This window comes from Condylura cristata, unplaced genomic scaffold (genome assembly GCF_000260355.1).
Source record: "Condylura cristata isolate star-nosed mole 26May11 unplaced genomic scaffold, ConCri1.0 scaffold00025, whole genome shotgun sequence".
NCBI classification, from domain to species: domain Eukaryota; kingdom Metazoa; phylum Chordata; class Mammalia; order Eulipotyphla; family Talpidae; genus Condylura; species Condylura cristata.
In genome coordinates this window covers 1,885,700-1,893,323 of record NW_004567126.1, presented here as the reverse complement: position 1 = coordinate 1,893,323, position 7,624 = coordinate 1,885,700, and positions in this window count along the sequence as shown.

Below are 7,624 nucleotides of genomic sequence, written 5' to 3'. Positions count from 1 at the left end.
CACCTCCGGGGCAGGCGGGAATCGAACTCATGCGGAAGCGGCTTTAGATTCTCAGTGCTGTGCTTTAACCCGCTGCGCCACCAGGGAGGGCCCCTCCACTGATTTTTTAAAACATGCCAACATTACTTATTTAAGGTTTTAATCTTGTTCTTTTCTTTGATTATGATTCTTATAGCAGTTTTCCTTTTCTGCAAATTCTCTTATATCTGAAATTTTAAATTGTCACTTTTGAATGCGTTGAACATAAAAACTCTGACAAGTGTCACTGGATTCTAGCAGCTGATTTTCTTTCTGTGGTGTATTGTTCCCAAGAGGGCTTGCTTAATCATTTGCATTTGTTTTTCTCCCCATTGTTTGCTTGTGGGTGGCCCTGTTGGGTGTATGGACCACTGGCACGGGTGGGCAGGAGCTTCTATAGCTCCCACTTAGGTGCAGGTTCCCCACCCCCCCCCACAACAGAGAGACTCCAGTATTGTTTTTAAAGAGTGAAAGCTACTGGCATTGACTGTGATGGAAAAGTTCATTGTTTTATAACCACTGGAGGGCAGTACATAACTTCAATTGTTAAAGAAAACCTCAACCATAAAGCTTGATACAAGTTGACAGCAGATTATGATAGACATAAATTTAATGCTTTATGAGAATCTACTATATGGTTTTCATTGAGGCATATATTAGTGAATAAGAAATGTTCTGTCACACACAAACATTATTCAAAAGGATACCTGCACCTTTATGTTTATTGCAGCACTATTTAACAATAGGCAAGATATGAAATCATCCAAATAACCCAAAATAGGTGACTGTATCAAGATGATGTGATATATATATACAATGTAATACTAGTCAGCATCAAAAAATACAAAATACAAAAAATACATGCAATTTGGATCAACATAGATGGAGCTAGGAAGGAATATGCTCAGTGAAATAAGTCAGAAAGAAAAAGAAAAATATTGAATGATTTCACTTACACGAGGAAAATAGGGAACCCAAACAAGGCATCAGTGGTAAAAAAATAACAACAACAAAAAAATTGGTAGGCAACTATACTCAGAGACATTCTGTGGGGGAAGATGAGGGAGAGGGTCGGAACAGGGGAGGGAAGAGCACGAGGGACTGTGGTGATGGTGCATGCGTGAACTGGTGGTGGGAATTCTGTGGGGACAACACTTGAGAGGAGAAAGCAAACATTGTACAAAAATGAACGATGATGTAAATTAGAAGAAAGAAGAAATCAATTATATATATATATAAAGGTTCTGTCATTGACAAGAAGAAAGATGTGCTAACACAGGTGGTCCGTGCTGTTTTGGCTCGTTTGCCTTCCTAGTCTTATATCCTGCTACTCCCTGACTCACCTGGTAGCTGTCATGCTGAGCTGCTAGTGGTTGCCCTGACATATATCCTGAAATATTATTGTCCTTTTCTCTGCCTGCATAATCTGACTTACAACTCTAGCTCAATATCCTGATTTTTGATGGCAAACTGGAAGTACATGCTTTTCCCCTCTGTGGGTCCCAGTCTTCCATGCATATCCCATCCACCACAGAGCTCTTACCTGTGCAGCCCCTGCAACTGGGTGGGGCACGTGGCCTCCTTCTCTAGCTCCCTGAGGCGCTTCCATATGTGGGTGAGAGTGAGCTTTCTCTTTTTCCAGGATCAGTGGATCAGTTTTGGCTGTTGGCAGTGCTTACTCTACGCCTGGCTTGTGCTTTCCCTGCGGCAGGCAGGCCTAAACCCCATCCATCACTTTTCTTATAGTCCCTGCTCCTCTTACTACAGAATGGTGTTTAGAAACCAAGGTCTGAGTTCAAGTTCCTCTTGGCAGGCAAAGCAGGGAGACACATGTGTATTTACTAACCTGTGGACACACACACTGTATTGTGTCCATCTATGTGCATACAGATGTTAAAAAAATATTGACTTATGATGATACTTGTGATTCTAATCCAGCACTACAGGTTTTATCCTGGTTTTTCACCTTTCAGGAAGAAATGTTAATACTATAAGAACAAAAAATATATTAGTGGCTGTTCAGGGCTGTTCAAGAGACTTTTTGACTTGCTGGAGTTGGTCTTATAGTTCAGGGATGGTGGGTACGTAACTCTATGCATTTGTCAATACCCATGGGAGTGTAACTATAAAAAGTGAGTTTGAATTTGACTACATATAAATTTAAGAAAACATGAGGCAGGATGTTGAAAGAACCAACAGGGAATGCAGACCATGACAGATAACGCTTAAAAAGGAGAGAGAGCGAGAGAGAGAAAGCCAGCAAACAAACTATAAATCAGAGACATACAACAGAGGGGTCAAAACAGGGGAGCAATGAGCACAAGAGACTATGGTGATGGTTCACAGGTGACTTGGTGGTGGGAATTTTATGGGGATTACACCTGAGAGGAGAAATAAAACATTATACAAAAGTGAACAGCAATGTAAAATATATACATATTGAAATAAATATATTTAATTTAAAAGGGTAATGACATAACCACACTGAAGTGGTTGGGGTCTTGGGGCTGCCCATAGACACTGAGGAATCTAGCTGTGAACTGCATATGATATATGCATATCATATATTCATCAATATATAATATTGATGAATATATTCATCAATATATAATATTGATGAATAGAGTAGGGTAATGCGTTTCCTCTCCCTCTGATTTTCTTAATGATATTTTCTTTTCTCTAGCTTACTTTATCATAATAATACAGTGTGTCATGTATGTAACAAACAAAGTATATGCTGACTTATTGGTAAGGTTTCTGGTCAACAGCAGGCAACGTTGGTGGTTAAGATTTTGGGGGAGTCAAAAGTCACATGCTTGTTTTCAAGGGTGTGTGTGTGTATGTGTGTGTGTGTGTGTGTGTGTGTGTGGTCAGTTTCCTTAACCCCTGGACTTGTTTCAGGGCAAATGTACTGAATAAATCAGTGAGGTTAAGAAGACAAAACAAACATGGCATATACATGGAGTTGCTAAACTTCTCATAGGTGTGAAGATTAGCAATCCTGAAACTACTTTTGATTATATACTAGGGTTAAGCAAACTAGTGCCATATGTGGATTATGATAGCCAGATTTTTCAATATCAAAGAAAGAAGAAAAAATATTTTGGAATTTTTATATAAGAGATTTATATAGACATAACAGCTAAGTCAGACATTTCATTACACATTTAAAGAAGCTTCGTTGAAAAGGATAATTATATGAAATTGAGAAAATCAAGTCATGCAAAAAACTATCAAAATTTATACAAGTATGTGTATGTTTATCTAGTACATGATATATTTTTCTCTAAAAGCATCGGTATTTATAGGAACACAGATACTGTCATTCTGGCTCAAACTAATGAAATTTTGTTTTTAGAAACAATTAAAAAGTCTCTAGGGCCCTCCCTGGCAGCGCAACGATTTCAAGCCCAGCACTGCCAGCGAGTAGCAGCCGCTTCAGTGTGAGTTGCATCCCCGGCCCCAGAGGTGACCCACATGGTGCGGCAGACCTCTCCTGTCTCACCCGCTGCTCCCCTCAGCAGTGTACTTCGTTGATCTGCCTGTTCTGCTCCCCACTCTGTCTCTGGTAAATCCTCTCAACACCCCTGGCTCCTCTGGCCTGGTTCTGTATATATAAATAATAAATATATATTTTAAAAGTTGTCTTTTACTTTTATTGAGCAGTGTTGGGGCATTTTATTGACAACATGCATTTAAAATGAGGTGATTGCAATTCTCCCTGATGTTTATTTTATTATGATGTTTATCTTCTCCCACTATGTTTCATTTATATAAAGGTCCAAAAGGGACAAATTAAATTCCTGGGGTTGAAGTCAGAACAGTCATTTCTTTGGGGAGATGGGTGACAATTTTGGGGTGCCACTTATGTTCCCTTTGTCTCTCTGGGAGGTAGTTACACAGGTGTGTTAACTTCATAAACCATGTATGCAGATTATCTATTCACCTTATACATGTTATATTTCCATTAAAGCATTTACTTAATGAATTTCCCAATACATCCTTAGTTGAAACACTCAAATTTATCTCCATATTCTCTTCTTATAAGCGATTCTCTGTGATGCCAATTTTAAAGATATCATATCTCAATTTCTCCCCCAGACATTAGAAGCTCTATCTCTCATACATGTGTCCAAACTTTTGTTTTGATTTGTTGATATCCTTTCCCCAAGAGATTATTATCTCTAATAATGACTAAGTTTATACACTGAGGAAAATGATGCTTTCCTTGATTTTCTCTAAATTTGCCTTCCCAATTTGAATAGAAATTCTTTTTCTCCTAGAACTTAAAACTCAGTATAGAAGGCAAATTTCTTTCTTACATTATTCAAAAAATGGTATGTATAAACATTTCATCACATTCTCACCTGGTCTTCACTTTGATAGCTTTAAAAAGTTATTCTCTTCCACTCTAAGTCACAAAGAATTGCTACTCTGTTTTCTACTTTTGTCACTTTTAATGAATCCACTCTGAATTTACTAAAAGTCTAACATCTGTTTCTGGAATAGTCTTATGCAGGAATTCTGGCTATATCAGATCCATAAAAAAGTAATGTTACAATGTACAGTACCAGTAAAACACAAACTTTGTACTTTTTAACCAGTTTAAATCTCCCCTGGCCTAGACTGACTTTTTGACTTTTAACTGTTTTTAACTGTCCTTTGTTTATAGAGATGTTCTTTGGTATGCAGGTAACAGCTAGGGGACCATAACAGTGTGGTTGGTTTGACATGCAGGCTGCTGCTGAATATACCTAGAGTAGCATGTAAATATAGAGCTTCATCTTGTTTGAATAAAAATGAGTTTTCACTTGAGGCACTTGGCATGTCTCATGCCTCACTTCTTTGGCCGACTCACCCACTGAATGTCATTTTATAGGTGACATCCTAGCTCACAAATCTATCTCGATGCATAAAATACACCCAAAATATTTAGGACTAGAGGTGTGCCATTTTCTATTTTGAAACTATGAGCTCTCAATTTTCTGTTGTCTTCTAGAATATTTTTCCTATTGCCTTTAAATGCTTCCTCGGTTAGTCATTCTTTTAAAACTAATTTTTGTCACCTTTTTGCTTCCTTTTCTCTTCTCTGTCACTCTGTTCAGCTGTCATTGACTGGCCTGAGACCTTGGCAGGGTTCAGCATCTCTGAGCCTCTGATCTCTCAGCTGTGAATTGAGAACAGAAGATCTGTGTCTTGGCTGGATTAGAGAAAAACACCCCACAGCATGGTAGGTATTCAACACATGATGATCCACTTCCCACTGCTCCAAGCATTGCAAAGCAGAATTCAGCACAATCATTTAAAAGGGGCCACAGTCATTTTGTTTTCATAAAAATTTTAATTTACAATTTCGATTCATCACCTTTCAATGAAATTGGAAGATGTGAGGGCCTCCAGGGTTGTGGAGGGCCTTCACTACCCAGAAAGATAACCTCTTCTCTGCTGCTGTCACCAATGGCCATTAGTGGGATTTGGAGACTTTGGAAATATGTATTATAGTGAAATGGGCAAATAAACAACTCCTAAATGACATTCTTTATAACATTTTCTCAGAGTTGGAGTAAGAGGTTGAATAAATATAAATGTCTACTCAAGATGTATTTCATTCATTGAACCTGCAACCATGAAGCACTGAAAATTCCTGGGGGAAATGCCCCCTTCACACGCAGCACATGGGAGCTCATCCAGGTCATGGTATCTGCCTTTCGTTCGGCACACGCATCTTTCGCAGCATTCTCAGAGCCCTGTCACACCTTACCTGCTTGCCAAATTCAAATTAGAACACACATTCAGGGGGGTCGCGCACCTACTTTCCTAACATTGGGTCCACCAGTTGTTGGCATCCCACGCAAAATCTTCTTACACTTGTTTGGCTGGCCTTGTCTCATCTCTGCTGCCGTCAGTGTGCTTTCTCTTTGCTCTTTTTTCCTCCTAGAGATGGAGAGGAGGAGACAGGCAAACACACGCCAAAATGCTGCAGCTTCAAAGCAGGGCGCCTGCTGGTATACGTAAGTCTGTGAATCCTGCTGTGATTGTCCTGGATAACGATTTTAAAATTGGAGGGAACTTCACTGATCCTTCACCTCCATCCTCAAGTTATTTTCATCAGTGTATTTCTATTCTGAATGGTAAAATTTTCCTACTTTAAGAATGTTCACCTGGGCCCTCCCCGGTGGTCCAATGGGTTAGGACACAACACTGCAAGCGAACAGCAGCCACTTCGGTGAGAGTTCAATCTCAGCCCCAAAGGTGATCCACATGATATGGCAGACCTCTCCTATCTGCCCACTGCTCCCCTCAGCAGTGTACTCCGTCATTCTGCCTGTTCTGCTTCCCATTCTGTCTCTGGTGAAGCCTCTCGCCCCCTGCAACTCTGGCCTGTACCTCAGCTCTGTATGAATAAATAAATCAATCTTAAAAAAACAATGTTCACCTTATCATTTCATTAGTGATTCAGGGTTGCATTTATATTTAAAATTAATAAATTAAAAATCCCTTGTTAGATAGTACTAAGCAATCTCTGCAGCTGAAAGGAAACTCTGGAGATGAACTTATGGCACCACAGGTGAACTAAGGAAGAAAGCCCAGTAGCTCACAGGCCAGGTTTCTTGTGAAGGAGACCTGCACGTGTCCCTCTCTGGCTTCCTTCCTCTCTGTTTCCTGGCTCTGTCATCTGAAACAGGACAGACAGGACAGGACGACAGGCCAGATGAAAGCATGGAACGGCCACCTACCTGCTCAGGCTCTAAGACAAGAGAGCTGCCAAAAAGCCCCAAAAGGCCAAAACCAAGGGCTATGGCAATACAACACCCACACACTAGGGGCCTATGGGTTATTATAGCCTAGCAAAGGACCGTGCCCGAAAGGAGGACAGGTCACTGTCTGTGGGTTCTCACCCATGTGCACAACTGGAAGGCATATCAGGTTCTAGGAACAACAACCATGGGGTTTATTTTACAAAGAGGGAAACAATGAGCTTACAGTAGCCACAAGTGGCCTGCTATCTCACCCAGGTAGCATCAGTGATGGTCACCACCAGTCACCAGGAGTGCTGGACAGTAGTGACGGTCACTACTGGTCTCTCAGAGGCAAGTGTTAACTGTGAGTTAGTTGGGTTGTACCAACAACAAACAGCTCTTTGAGACACCAGGCTGAAGTTCTTTGGTTCTCCCTTCAGGCAATGTGAGAGACAGGATGGGAACTTCTTTTCTCCTTTCTTTAGAGGCCAGGAATGGAGTTTTCTTTCTTTCTTCTTCCTTTGGAGGTGGAACCATCTTTTTTCTTTTATTGGAGGCTGAAACCATGTCTCCTGTTCAGGGGCTGCCGTCATCTGCCTTGTCATCTGCTCTGTGGCTGGTGTCATCTCTCTTCTCAGTGCCCTCCAACTCTGGCCTGTGTCCGTTCACTGTGCTCCGCCCATAAGTCTGATTGCACAAGTCTGATTGGACCACTTTTAAATCCTGGGGCTGATTGGATCACTTAGCACCAATCAACTCATAGTTTGCATTCCACAATCCAGGAAGTAGGCTGTTGCATAAAAGGGCTCTGAGGAGCAACTGCCACAACAGACTTGTGGGGGAGCAGCAGGGTGAAAGAACACAAC